Consider the following 14,099-nt stretch of genomic DNA (forward strand, 5'->3'; position numbering starts at 1 on the left):
CCATAGTCCCTCCAGAAGGCTTTAGGGTTGCTATCCAGTTGCTATTATTCTACCATCTGGATGTAGGAAATGCCATCTTAGCCAGTCTGCCCAAAATTACTTTTGTGCCTCTTAAGGCAGCACTGCGTGCAGTTGCCCATCTAGTCTTCAATGCAAGAAAGAGTCAGACCACATCACTGCAATCCAACTGCACTGTCTTCTTTAAGAAGCTCACATCAACTTCCAAGATAACTTCATAACCCACCAGGCCATCCATACCAGTCTTCCTTCCCATCTGAAAGATAAACTTCATAATACTAGAAGTGAAAAGATGACTTGGAAAAATCAACCTTCTCCCTGAAATCCCTTAATCCAAGAAGAGCAAAACAACAAATGAAGTTTCCTCCTGCCGGGCTCCACACTCTGGATCTTTCTCCTTGAAGCTATCGGATTAAAACATTCTGTCCTTTGGGAAAAGCTTCACAAATTGTCTATTCAAACTTAATTTCCTGGATGACTATACTACCTCCATCTTTCCATCTCAGTCATTAAGATGTTTGCTTTCTCAGACATATCATGCACCCGGCCCCCATTCCACCCCCCCTTGAAAAATAATAGTCTGCTTACCATGGTCTCTTTGCTATTTCTTCCTTTTACCTCATGTTGGTTTGTTGCACGTTATTTGCTTCTTGGCCTTGTTTTATGTAAAGCAGTCAATAGCCGCTCAGTCAGTTCCCTACTATATAAACTCCCTTATAAATAAATACAACTATGTAAATGGTAACAACCCAGACAAGTATTCGACTCAGCTTTAACCCAGTCTGGTTTTCACTATGCTTCAAATATTCAAAAAAGAATCATTAACACTGATGTCACACAGAAGGTCAATTTTAAAGAGTGATCTTGGAATCTATCTTTTTTCATTCTATGGGCCTAATTACGATGGCGGTTAGACGAGTATCACCATCGCAACGGATTGAAAACAGATCAACATGTAGTCGGCCGTTCCACACGCCTAATTAAGATTCGAATGCCATGTAGGCGGTCTGAAACATCCCCTTTTCCATTGCAGCTTGTGCTGTGGCCCGGAAAAGGTGTATAAAGCAACCAGAACCTGGGCCTATACATTATAAACAACAATTGGTTCTGTAGGGTCAAACAATTACTTTGTAGTATTAAACATTTGAATACACATAACCATTCAACACACACAAAAGAAAAACCAAATAGGTTTATCATGAAAAAGGTAATACTTTACTTTGTATTTTCAGTTTGTTTAAGAAAAGGTCAAGAATTACCAAGGCAAACAAGAAAGGTTGTCCGATAATTGAATTGATAAAGTGGCACATGTGAGCGTGATTAAAGTGACATGGTGAGCGTGGTGACAAAGTGACAAAATGTGTGTATTAAACACAAAGGTGACACAATACTGCACAGGTATTTACAATAAAAACTTTTTTGAGAAACCGCTCCAATTTCAAATTTTGGAAAACCATGATGCTAGCTCGATAATTGAATTATATGGATTTGCGTGCTAGTGGGCCTGTTGGATCATGAAGGGAAAAAACAACCGTCGACGTTTCGACCCTGACAAACCGCTTAAGTTAAGGATGTCAAAGACGGTTCTTCAGGACAGGATAGTGGGGTGGACATCCTGGAGAAGAAATGCTGGGTAAGTGTGTTCATAACGTAAGTGGAAACATGTTGTTGTATGGACATTGTATGGTTCACTCACCGAGTCTTCGAAAATTGGTGAAAGCAAATAGGCCAAACCCATGGGGCCTTGGGGTGGCCACGTCCGGGATGTGATCCAACTAAACGCCAACAGTAGCCTGTATCTGGTATCTAAAATGGTGGAGGGGGGATGGTGTTAATAGTTTCAAATCCCCATTGATTGCACTTCAACAGAGTTGGATCGGCGGATCAAACATACCTGAAACTGAGATTGATCCAGTCATTCAGCGTGATTATGGTAATTTCAAATAGTGAAACTGGACAGTTCTGGAGCATCAGACTATACAGGGCATAAAACTGCAAGATGACAAAATGAATCCTGAGTTTGCGCTTTTTTTTTCTCTAAAAGGGGACAATATTTGCCAAACATAAATTCGAACTATGGTCAAAGATTACCTGGAGGGCCATTCTTGATTTGATGAGACACGTTGGAAGGGGCAATTAATGCCATCTGGGGTGTGTCTACAGGGATTTCAGGGCATCATTTTAGCTCTGCAGCGTGAGACAAGAAAAAGAGAGAGGACCCCAATCAAAGTTCAGGAGTCGGAAAAGACATGGGAATGCAGCCGAGTAAGCTTACTCGTATGCTCATACGCTCATACAGGGATTTCAGGGCATCATTTTAGCTCTGCAGCGTTAGACAAGAAAAAGAGAGAGGACCCCAATCAAAGTTTAGGAGTCAGAAAAGACATGGGAATGCAGCTGAGTAAGCTTACTCGTACGCTCATACATGTTGAAATCTCGTCCACCGACAGTATTCAGTGCTTAGTGCCTGAAAACGCGGAGCCGCTTGTGACTAAATAGAGCGCTGCACAGTCAAACACTGCCCGGCGTGCAGCGGCTCAAACCGGCAGTCGACCGGATGAGAAAAGGAAAAATGACTTACCTGTTTTGGGATGAAAATTAAAACGGAATGTGTGATGTCATGGTGTAGTAGTTATATCCTATGGGGATGTAAATTCCAATGTTGGATAAACAATTTTTGTAATTGCTACGCGTGCAAATGGCAAATGTATCTGAATTATTTAACGGGCATTAATGACTGCATCCGCGGATTGTTGGTAAATACAAATACATATTGGTACAGTTTATGGAGACAATATTAAGACTATATACGGGTATAAAATTGTACAAACAAATAAATAAAAACTGTTTCAAACAATGGTTGATGTTTTAGAATTAATCACGCTAATTTGTCTATCAAGACCCATTTGCTGGCATAAAGAAGTCACATAAATTACACAAGTAACATCAAAAGTGACTATTTACAATAGAAGGAAGGCATTTCATGCATAAAGTAAACTAACCAGCCTAGGTTCATGTACGTCAGAGTACAGACCATCAGTGAAGGAGTTACATACCTCTCAAGAATGTTTCTATGTGCGATGAAGCTCTGGATGATGAACTGCAGGAACCTGTCTGTGTAGGGGACTGACTCGTGTTATGTTATGTTATGTTATGTTATTTATTCTTTTATATAGCGCTCGGCTACTCAAAAAGAGTGTCCCGGCGCTTTATTGGAGAAAGGAAAAACTGCGACAGAATAACATAACACCAAATAAAAGAATAAACGGAGTGCCAAACAAAAACTCACAGTAAAAGGCTACTGAGTAAACAGCCAAGTTTTAAGGCCTTTTCTAAAAGCCAGCAGGCTAGTGGCTCCCCGCAGAGCAAGCGGCAAAGAGTTCCACAACTGTGGTGCCAGCAATCCAAAAGAGCGGCCTCCGAGGCGCGCTTTCTTTACACGTGGAACCACTGCCAAGTACAGGGATTCCGACCTCAGAGACCTGGTCGGTTGATAAAAGACCAATCTCTTTTGGAGGTACTTAGCTCCGCCTTTGTGAAGAGCTTTATAGGCCAGAGTCAGAGCCTTAAAGGCGATCCGCTTGCGGATGGGAAGCCAGTGCAAAGTTTTCAACAGGCCCGAGGCACTGGAACGCCTATTAAGACCATAAATTGCCCTTGCAGCGGCGTTCTGCACCACTTGAAGCCGCTGCAGCAAGTACTCTGGGAGGCCCAGGTAAAGAATGTTGGAATAATCCAACCTGGACCCAATCAGAGCCTGGACTGTCAGTGTCCTGTGTTCCTCGGAAAGCAGGGGAAGAAACCTCCGCAGCATCCTAAGGATGCCGAAGCAAGTGCCCGACACCCCCAGGATCTGGGATTTCAAGGTTAGCCTGTTATCCATCTTGACCCCCAGATTCTTGGCAACCTGGGAGGAACAAGACGGAGGGAACATATTCATTGGCCACCAGGCCTGCCAGTCTGGCTCTGTGTCACACCCAAAGAAAAGTACCTCGGACTTATCGGAATTGCACTTGAGGCTGTTCAGATGGAACCATTGAAAAACAGCCCCAAGGCAATCCCGAATACTCTCCCCATCAAAGTCACCTCCTCTCTTACAAGAGAAGAGGAGCTGGGTGTCATCCGCGTAGGATACGATCTGGGCGCCATGCGACTCCACCAACGCCGCCAACGGGGTCATAATGATGTTGAAGAGGGTCGGGCTCAAGATAGAGCCCTGTGGGACCCCGACTCCCAGAGGCGGCATCACGGCGGAATCAGGCGGAGCCCAGATCGTTTGCCGGCGGCCGGCTAGAAAGGAGGAAAACCAGTCGAACACCGTCCCCCGCAGACCTATCTCAGAGAGTCTGGCAAGAAGACCATCATGGGGAACGGTGTCGAACGCCGCCGACAAATCTAACATCACCAGCATGACTTTGCCCCCAGAGTCCAGAACCCCTTTAATGGTTTCTGAGACCTCAAGGAGCGCAGTCTCTGTGCTAAGATGGGGACGAAAGCCCGATTGGGTGGCATGCAGGATCTCGTTGGTTTCAAGAAAATTGGAAAGCACACCTTGAACGTGTTTTTCCAAAATCTTCGTGAGAGCCGGCAACAGAGAGATGGGCCTATAATTAACTGGGGCCTTCGGATCTAGGCCTGGCTTTTTAAGCAAGGGAATCACCATCGCCTGTTTCCAAGCTTGTGGGACCACTCCATGCCTCAGCGAAAGATTTAACAGCGGGTTAGCCAGTGGGTTAATCACCTCCGCAACTTTCGCTAGAAATTTAGCAGGGCATGGGTCAAGGGGTGAACCCGATTTTAAATTGCCCATTAGAGCTAAGGAGTCAGGATCAGAAATCGGTGGAAACACACTCAGCGTCACACCTGGCCAGGCCTGCGGCGATATGGTGATGTCAGGTTCAGTCTGGACCGTGGACACTGGTGCCCGGAATGACTCCTGAATGCGTTGGATCTTGCTCGTAAAGAAATCAGCAAGGTCCGTAGCCCAGGTACCTAATGACTTTTCGTCCGAGGTGTTAGACCGTGGGGAAGTGAATTCTCTCACAATGGAGAAAATCTCCTTGCAGGAGTTCGAAGCAGCTTCTATTCTCCTGGCTAGATATGCTTTTTTTTCCAGGCGAATGTCCCGGTGATAAGCCTTAACCACCGTTTTGTAGGTCAGCTTGGCAACAGTATCATATTGTGCCCGCCAGGCTCTTTCGGGTACCTTGCACTGCTGCCGCGTAGCCGACAGTGCAGCGGTGAACCAAGGCGCAGAGACCCGTTTCGGTGTCTATGTAATATACCCCATTTTGCTGAATTATTTGGGTAGTTGGAGGTTTAGACTCAATTGAACTGCAGTTGAGGCCTCTCTTCCTTGTAAACCCATGTCAAGGGGACGATAGTTGACCCATCTGTTTGTTCGTCTCCTCAATTTCGTTTAAGCCAAGGGACACAGTGTTCAATAGATGGATTCACTTGCATTCTTTGAGATTTTGAGAAGATCTCAGATCACCTCCCCATGGATGAATTTGTAGTTTCTCAAGGACAGTCCATCTAAGGCTTTTGGGGTGATGTGCGAAATTGACAAAGTGGTCGACTAGGGGCGCCCCTGAGGTACGACATCTGATCCTGCTGATGTGTTGTAGGATCCTGCATTTTATCTTTGATCTCATTTGTCCCACGTATAATTTATCGCAGGGACATTTGATGACATAAATCAAGCTGTTGCTGTTACAGTTGGTAAAATGTAGCTTGGTGTATGTGTGGTTGTCATGCGAAAAACTGTTCCCTTAAATGGTAAGAAAGCAAGACTTACAATGGCCACATTTGTAATGGCCTGTCACTCAGGGTAAGTTGAGTTACGTACATAGGTCAGGTCTAGATATGCATAGACAGTAAAAGAAAAGCGAGGGACCCCTTAACACCTTCCATGCTCATGACGAGCTCAGCTCGTCATGATGCACGGTTGAGCTGTGCTGATGACTAGCTGAGCTCGTCATAAAAAAATACTGTGTCTTGATAAAGATGGTGTGTATTGATTGGAACCATCGAAACGCGTCAACGCCGTTGATAAAGCATAATTTAAGGACTGGCACGAATAAGCATAATATTGATTGTATCAATTTAGCAATTGTGTGTCCTTGAGTCCAATTAAATGTGCAACTGTAATTGACAAGGGCTAGGTCTTACATTTGTCTGTCTCTTTTATGCAGGTCATAATGCATACATACGATTTTTGTGAACTGTTATGTATGTGTTGTTTTTTAACATGAAGTAAAGATTGATTTTAATGTCTATTCGTTTTCATGTAATTTTATATTTTGTACAATGGATTGTGAACTTAAATCTTTTTTAATAATAAAAAAAACTGTAACAAAGTTTTGGATATATTATTCAATAGTTGTCATCTATAATCAGTGTATTTTGAAAAATTGGGTCAAGGAAATCCTTCCTTTTGTTAGATATGCATAGACTACAGAGTTTCTGATATTTCTTCCATGTTTAAAGGCAAATAGTGAATCTTCTGTGATACCAATTTCTGTTGCCACCAAATTCCAATATTTTTTGATTATTCGTTTGATTTTGTGGCTCTTGGGATTGTAAGGTGTGACACAGACTATCTTGTCTATTTGGTTGTTTTGGGGTTTGACTTCCAGCAATGCCTCGTGGGCAATACCAAGCCCTTTTCTTGGCACATTTCAGGAGGCCCAGCGGGTAACTCATGTCCTAGAGCTGTTGTGTCAATATCTCCGATACTTTGAAATTATCCCATCTGAGAGAGCAGTTCCGGCGCAGATGTAAAAATTGTCCGTAAGGTAGATTATCTCGGAGACTCAGGGATGGTTGAAATTATATTTGAGCAAGGTATTTCTCTCTGTGGGCTTTCTGTATAAATTGGTGAAAACCAAACTATTTTCAACTGGTAAGGTAAGATCTAGGAAGTCGATACTGTCCCTGCTGGATGACATAGTGAACTGAATGTCTCCGGATCTGTCATTAAGCCAAATGCAAAAGTTGTTCAATGTGGCTTCATTGCCTGCCCAAATCATAAAAACGTTTTCGATATACCTCTTCCACATACTACCTGCAGCTATGGGGGCGGGCTTTGCTCCAAGCCTAGCCAACATGTTTATGGAAGCCTATGAGGTGAAGCATCTTCACAGTATTGATAACCCCTACATAGATAACATCAGTATGTGGAAGAGGTATATCGACAACGTTTTTATGATTTGGGCAGGCAATGAACCCACATTGAACAACTTTTGCATTTGACTTAATAACAATCCCAAGAGCCACAAAATTGGAATTTGATGGCAACAGAAATTAGGATCACAGAAGATCCACTATTTGCCTATGTAGTCAGTGCATATCTAGACACTTCCAAGCAACCTGACCTACGTATGCAACTCAACTTACCCCGAGTGACAGGCCATCACAAATGCAGCCATTTTAAATCTTGCTCTCTTACCATCGAAGGGAACAGTTTCTCACATGAGAACGACATATACACCAAGCTACATTTTAGCAACTGTAACAGCAGCAACTTGATTTATGGCATCAAATGTCCCGGCAATAAATTATATGTGGGACAAACGGCAGAAAAGATAAAATGCAGGATCCTAAAACACATCAGCAGGTTTAGAAGTCATACCTCAGGGGCGCCCCTAGTCGACCACTTTGTCAATTTCGCACATCACCCAGAAAGCCTTCGATGGACTGTCCTTGAGAAAGTACAAATGCATCCCAGGGAAGGTGATCTGACACCTTCTCTGAATCTCAAAGAATGCAAGTGGATCCATCTATTGACAACTGTGTCCCTAGGCTTAAACGAAATTGAGGAGATGCACAAACAGATGGGCCAACTCACGACCCCTTGACATGGGTTTACAAGGTAGACAGGCCTGAACTGCAGTTCAATTGGGTCTAAACCTCCAACTACCAAAATAATTCTGCACAATGGGGTATATTAAATCGACACAAGTCAGTCCCCTACACAGACAGGTTCCTGCAGGTCATCATCCAGAGCTTATCCCGCACATAGAAACATTCTTGAGAGGCATATAACTCATTCACTGATGGTTTGTAATCTTACGTACATGAACCTAGACTGGTTAGTTTACTTCATACATGAAATACATTCCTTGTATTGCAAATAGTCGCTTTTGATGTTACTTGTGTTATTTATGTGACTTCTTTATGCCCTCAAATGTGTGCCTTGACAGACGAATTAGCGTGATTAATTCTAAAACATCAACCATTGTTTGACACTGTTTTTATTTATTTGTTTGTACAATTTTATACCCGTATAATGTCTTAATATTATCCCCATAAACTGTACCTATATGTATTTGTATTTACCAACAATGCGCGCATGCAGTCATTAATGCCCGTTAAATAATTCAGATAAAATTGCCAATTGCACACGTTGCAATTACAAAAATTGTTTATCCAACATTGGAATTTACATCCACATAGGATATCACCACTACACCATGACATCACATATTCCGATTGCATTTTCATCCCAAAACCGGGAAGCCTTTTTTTCCTTTTCTCATCCGGTCGACTGCCGGTTTGAGCTGCTGCACGCCACGCGTGCATGTCTGTTTGCCTGCTCAGCGCTCGGTTTAGTCATGAGCATCTCCGCGTTCTCTGGCACATATCACCAAATCCTTTCGGCGGACGAGATTTCAGCAGGTATGTGCGTACGAGTACGCTTATTCTGCTGCATTCCAATGTCTTTGCTGACTCCTGATCTTTGATTTGGGTCCTCTCTCAAAATGCATGTGTTTTTAGAGTTTTTCCAAAAATTGTGTTTACTTTGTTGCCGCTATGATATGATCCTGAGCAATCATGCGTATTGTGGTCATTTTGGTTTTTGATTTATGTGGTTTGTCAAATCAAGAAAGGGTGTCCGCTTTCGTATTTGCAGTATCATGTTGGAATGTTATAGTAAAATCGAATTTGGCAAAAAAGAGTCCAGCGCAATTCATGCGGAGTGAGAGGTTTAGCACATCGCAAGAATTGTAAATTTTGATGGTCAGTATACACAGTTATTGGGAATTTCGCGCCCCAGTAGGTAGTGACGCCACTTCTTAATGGCTGAACGGATATCTAATAGTTCTTTCTCTGCCACTGTATAATTAAGTTCTGTTGGGAGAATTTTTGAGAGGTATGCTACAGGTGGTAGTTCTTGTGAATGCGAATCTCTTTGAGAAAAAACTGCTCCTATTCCAGTTTCAGAGGCATCCGCTTCTACGATGAATGGCTGCTCAGTATTTGGATGTTGTAAAACTGGAGCTGTTGTGAACGCTTTTTTGAGTTCAGAAAATGCTTGTTGCGCCTCGGTTGTCCAATGAACAATAACTTTAAAAAAAAACATTTTATTAATGGACTTGCCTTGGTAGAGAAGTGATTAATGAATCATCTATAGAAATTGGCGAATCCTAAAATAGTTGGACATCTTTCACTGATGTTGGAGTAGGCCAATCTTGTATTACTTATACTTTACGCTCAGCCATTATTATACCACGTTGTGATAGAAGGAAACTCAGAAACTCCACTTTTGAAGTGTGATATTCACATTTCGACAATTTGCTAAATAAGTCGTTGGTACGTAATGTCTGCAGGATTGTTTTTACATCATCTTCATGTTTTGTTTGTGTGTTTGAATAAATCAAAATATGATCAATATATACGATCGTGAATCGGTCTAAGTAATCCTTGAGGGCATAATTTACAGAGAATTCAAATGCTGCAGGGGTGTTGTAAAGCCCAAATGGCATAACACAATGCTCATACAATCCATAACGAGTGCGAAATGCTGTTTTCCACTCATTGCCAACTCTAATACCCACCAGATGTTATGCCCCTCAGGTCTAATTTAGTTTATATGGTGGCGGTACGCACTTGATCGAAAAGGACTGATATAAGTGGTTAGGGGTAACTATTTTTTACTATGATGTTATTCAGTGCTTGATAGTCCATGCAAGAACGTAACTCACCATTACTTTTGGGTACGAAGAAGAGGGGAGATGCAGCTTGCGACTTGGTGGGTCAGATGATGCAGTTTTTAGGTCTCTCCTACGCAGCGGCAAAAAGACCTTTGGCTATCGCTTCGGCTTTTCATCCATAAATGTGCACACGTTCCATTGCCTTCAATGGCAACGCGTCCACATCTGGGGATTCCCTTGTGGTAGCGAGCTATGGCAACATATGTTTGCTAGCTACCACTTGCAACATATGTTTTCTCGCTCCCGCAAGGGAAGCGCATGCCCCCTGCTTCCTCCTTTCAGTGCGAGGCGCCAGCGCTTGTTTTCCGTGTCACGCGCATTGTGCTTCATTTCACTCCTCTACTGCCCCACCCCTTTCGCTCCTGACACACCTGTGTGATCCTAGAAAGGGTGCGTGTTGCCTGGAGGATGGTCTCCTTGGGAGTCGATAATGTTTGAGCTCACTGAAACGCCGTTGCTGGGGGCCGTCTTCCGCTTGGTAAATGTTGCTCAATCTCCTGCTTCTTTACCAATGTGGCAGGTGGGCTGCTGGAAGCAAGGGGTTTACTGGTTGCAAAGGAGCGGAGGTCGGGTATTTTATCAGATAATGACTCATGGAAATGGTGAGACGTTGAGTAGAAAATCTCAAGCTCGCGCCATGATTAGTTTGCTTGACATTTGCAGTACGGGGCACCCACTGACTTGGTGCCCTTTGATATTTGCAGAGATTATCTGTTTATCAGTCTTTCATTCTTGTTGCAGCAAGGCAGCTTTAACTGGTTCCCTATTTTGACGAAACCGTGTGCCTGCTAAAAATGGTGGTTGTACGCCTAGGCACCACACCAACCCTAGTGACCGTTGACACCTTACCCATATGGCTTGCTTGTCACAGCTCTCTGGCCTTCCACTCCACACGCAGACGTTCATCATATCCCATATAACCAATGCGGTTAACGATGCAGTTAACGATGCGGTTAATGATGCGGTTAAAGAACCGAGGGCCTCTTAAATACAATAACGGCGTCAATAATTGAGAGCAAAAAATATTTTGTTAAAAATAATTCATAATAGCGAGCATGTTAATTTAAAGATATTTTCAGGAAGTTATAACTAATTTTCGTAAAACGAGTCTGTTTGAAAATCTTTCCAAATTAATGTTTCTTTGAATTTATGGGCTTGCAAGTATACATAACGTGCAATGCCTTTTGACCACACAGCTGGTGGGATTTTTTAAGAGTTGACATTTGCTTAGGTGGAAATTTATCCAGTCAGTTGTGAATGTGGTTTCAGCTGTGATTGTTTACCAGATAAAATCTGTCGTGGTAGCGTCTTACGTGGAAGAGATATGGATTTAAGGTCATAAGACCATAACATTGTAAAGGCACTGCTTTAACGTGGCTGCTACTCCTTTAATCCCCTCATAATTGGAGTTTGTCCTAAACTTGAGAGCGCCCTGCCAGCCACCCTTGTTAGGTCGAAGCCTGCTAGACAGCACAGCTGTCTGGTTTGCTAACAAGATCTTGGAGACATTCAGAAAGCTTCCTTGGGAATGCAGGGCCCACTGTGTGCCTTTTGACTACCACCACCTATTCCCAGCCAGGACACTCAGAACAAGCATTGGCATAGCCAATAGGTCTTGCCTTTGGGACCTGCTGCATAACTAAATACTTATAAGGTCCTAAAGGCGAGACCTTTTGGCTATGCCAATGCTTGTTTAAATAGTTATCTAAATATTCACGTAAATGTTGATTCTCGTGCTCAGTGAGAGCATATATCCGATTGCAAGGTGTTTTAGCCCCCGGGACTAAGTCTATTTCACAGTCGTACGTGTGATGTGGGGTAGATGTTCAGCCTGACTTTTGCTGAACACATCTCGAAATGATTCGTACAAAGGTGGTAATTCAGTGTCTTGTTCGGCAGCAGCAGCTATGATCTGCGTGGTACCTACAGATTTCTGATCTCCTAACATGTCCAGACACTGAGATCCAGAGACTTGTTGTGATGGTTTATCAGATAAACATTCTTGTTGACACCAATCAGAGTTAAACATGACGTTCTTTTAGCCCAATCAATGTAGGGGTTATGCAGTAGTAGTGTCAAGGTGATTAATTCTTCACAGGACTTAAGTTGTGGGTCAATAGGTGCTATTAAATCCTTATCCTTAAGCTTATCCCGCAGACCTTGATAATAAATTGCAGCCCTTTTTTCCTCAGGTCAATTGGTCTCTGCAATAAGGCGATTGAATTGTGTTAAATAGTGTATCAAATCTTTGTTGCTCTGCCGTAATTCAAGCAATTCACGGTCAGCCGACCCTATGATTATTCTTCTATCAAATATTCGTTAAACTCTGCTTTGAAGGTGCGCCAATCATATAAGAGAGTATCATCAGTGTTTACTAATGGAACAGCCCATATAGTAACGTCCCCATTTAAGTAGCAAATTAGAAAGGCAATACGAAATTGGGTATCTGGAAAAGCATTTGGTCTGACCATAAAGTGCAACTCTACCTGTGTTAAAAATGTCTGGAATTTAGTAGGGTCCCCAGCGAACCGTTCTGGAGACGCCAATGGAACTGTCTGAGGGACTGTCACGGAAACTGAAGGGGTGGGATTCTGAACACTGATGGTTTGAGACAGTGGTGGTAGAGTACGCTGTCCATGTGTTTGTAATTGAGCTACCTGACTTGCCAAGGCTGCAGTTTCTAATCGTGTAGCGGCAACCTCTTTTTGCATGTCTCCTAACATTCTACTAAGGTATTCCAAGGTTGCCATCTTTGCTGCACTGCTCAGGAGGAACTAATCCGTGGGTGGATTATTCTGTCAGGAGTATCGTAGGTTCCTCAGGAGCAGTACCCTTAAGAGGCCAACAATTTGGCAGCTCTGACTCTGATTTAAATGAACAGAGGTTCAGAATGGCCAGACGAGGAGAAGGGAACTTAGGGATGGTACTGCGGGAAGGGAGACCTGGAAAAGAGAACCCAGCACATTTAAATGGTAATTCAATAACTCGAGATAAACATCATCATACAGTATAAATACTCAAGTATGGATTTTCTAATTTACCTGTAAAATAAAGTTTGCTGAAAACCCAATTCTTGGTTGTATGAATGATCAATGAATTATATCGTGAAGTTTAACATAGATTAATGTCAGCTGGTCACCTGTGTTGTTGACACAAATTCCAGAATTTATGGCCAATTCACACTGGTGGAATTTTGCGCCACTCTTGCGTAGTTCTGATCAATACAATTGTTTCATTACACACTTAGTCAGTTTTGAATTCCCAAATGTCATCTCATATTGGAATAGTCTTGTTGTTCATCATTTGTAAGAGTTCTCTAGTAATACTAAGTGATATGCCCTCTGAAGTTCGCATTCCTTAAACAATTGTTTGTCAATATGATAAAAGTAAAAAAGGAGCGACACAATGCAAAGGAACCTCCCATTGTGAGCACCTGGAGACAACTTTGTATTGCCCGCAAATGTAGCTGGATGGGCATGGCCTCTTTAATAGCCGCGAGACGTCTGTACGGTGGCCATGTAGGCACATGTTTAAAACATTGTATGCTAAAACCAAACGGACTTAAAAGAAACCATTACGAAGGGGTTTAAAATAAACAGAAGGCTGAAGAAACACAGAACGGAATACACAGCATGCAAAATACAACAGACAGTCGTGAGTCCTAATTTCCTCAATCAGTACTTAAGACTAATTGCTCATGTGTGTATGAAATACAGTGTGTTCTTTTTCTTGACTTTGATGAACCTGACACGGATCATAATACAGGTGACTACCAGGAACCCATGATCATATATTTAAACTAATATAGTACTAATAGGAATCCATGACATGGTGTTGGAATTAAAATCCACCAACTTACCTACTGATGCGCAGACTGTAGTTGGAATAGTAAATTAAACTATTCCAATATCTGCCCCCCCCCCACCTCCCAAAATGACTTCGTGCAGAACAAATGCGTGCTAAAGACTCATTTGTTCAAATGACAGAGTTCCTTAGGCATGCGTGAAAAAGGCATGAGTAATTCCGTCATACATTCATCCATGTGATCTATTCTGCTTGATTTACACTGTAGCTTTCAAATGGGTG

General features: G+C 42.6%; 1 protein-coding gene across 1 annotated transcript in view; it reads left to right on the plus strand.

The window, feature by feature from the left end:
• Window positions 1-14,099, plus strand: part of SORL1 (sortilin related receptor 1) — a 607,546-nt gene that overhangs the window by 267,702 nt on the left and 325,745 nt on the right. The window lies entirely within an intron of this gene.

The sequence above is a fragment of the Lissotriton vulgaris genome, unplaced genomic scaffold (genome assembly GCF_964263255.1).
Source record: "Lissotriton vulgaris unplaced genomic scaffold, aLisVul1.2 SCAFFOLD_911, whole genome shotgun sequence".
Taxonomy (NCBI): domain Eukaryota; kingdom Metazoa; phylum Chordata; class Amphibia; order Caudata; family Salamandridae; genus Lissotriton; species Lissotriton vulgaris.